Source organism: Gavialis gangeticus, unplaced genomic scaffold (genome assembly GCF_001723915.1).
Source record: "Gavialis gangeticus isolate Ggan-Ray unplaced genomic scaffold, GavGan_comp1, whole genome shotgun sequence".
NCBI classification, from domain to species: Eukaryota; Metazoa; Chordata; order Crocodylia; family Gavialidae; genus Gavialis; species Gavialis gangeticus.
In genome coordinates this window covers 12,286,900-12,287,694 of record NW_017729003.1, presented here as the reverse complement: position 1 = coordinate 12,287,694, position 795 = coordinate 12,286,900, and the positions used below count along the sequence as shown (strand labels likewise).

Here is a 795-nt window from a genome sequence, read left to right as displayed (position 1 = left end):
CCAATTTTTAAATAAGGAACACTAGGTTCCCTGCTGGTGAGGCAAGTGGTAGGACCTGGACCACTGGCAAGGTGTAGGGGGTACACACGGGTGGACGTCCACCCCCTGAGACTGGTGGTGTAACTCCTGACAGAAGCACCACCAACACTGCCAGTGGCGCCTGTGGGCACTCGCTGCTCACCACCCCAGCCCCACCTTGCTGCCAACACTGCTGGCGGTGTCTGCAGGTAGTCCCCAAGTGCCGCTGGCTGCCTCCACCACTGCTGGCAGTGTCTGCGGGTGGTCACCAACTACTGATTAGTGCTCGTTCCCCTTCCCCCCACCTCCCAGTGGATGCCTGCAGGAGCCTGCTGTGCCTACACCCTCATCCTTGCCACTGCCACCTGTGGGCAGTCATTGTGCCCCCCACAGCCTTCGGGGCCATGCATTGTTCATGACCTGGGCAGAGGAGCCTGCCCAGGGCCAGTATTAGGGACACAGCTGGACAGTAGATGAGGTTAGCCTCCTGGCTATTTGGAGCCAGGAGAACACACTTTCACAGTTCAAAGCAGGCCACTGCAATAAGCCCATCTTCTGGGCAATAACTGCCCAGATGGCAGAGCAAGGGCACCAGAAGACATGACAGCAGTGCTGCATGCAAGCCATCTGTGCAGTGATGACACATTAGCAGCTGGCTCAGAGATTCAGGCAGCTCTGCTGCAGTGCCCATACTGCAGCCAGGCAGTCCCTGTCCAGGTCTGGCAAGCATGCAGCCATGGGGCCACAGGTCCAAGGGGGTGGATGCTGTTGCAGGTG

At 59.0% G+C, this 795-nt stretch overlaps 1 protein-coding gene across 1 annotated transcript in view; it reads right to left on the bottom strand.

Moving 5' to 3' along the window:
- The window catches only part of CDH23 (cadherin related 23), a 626,459-nt gene that overhangs the window by 237,260 nt on the left and 388,404 nt on the right, over positions 1-795 (bottom strand). The gene's annotated exons all lie outside the window — the stretch shown is intronic.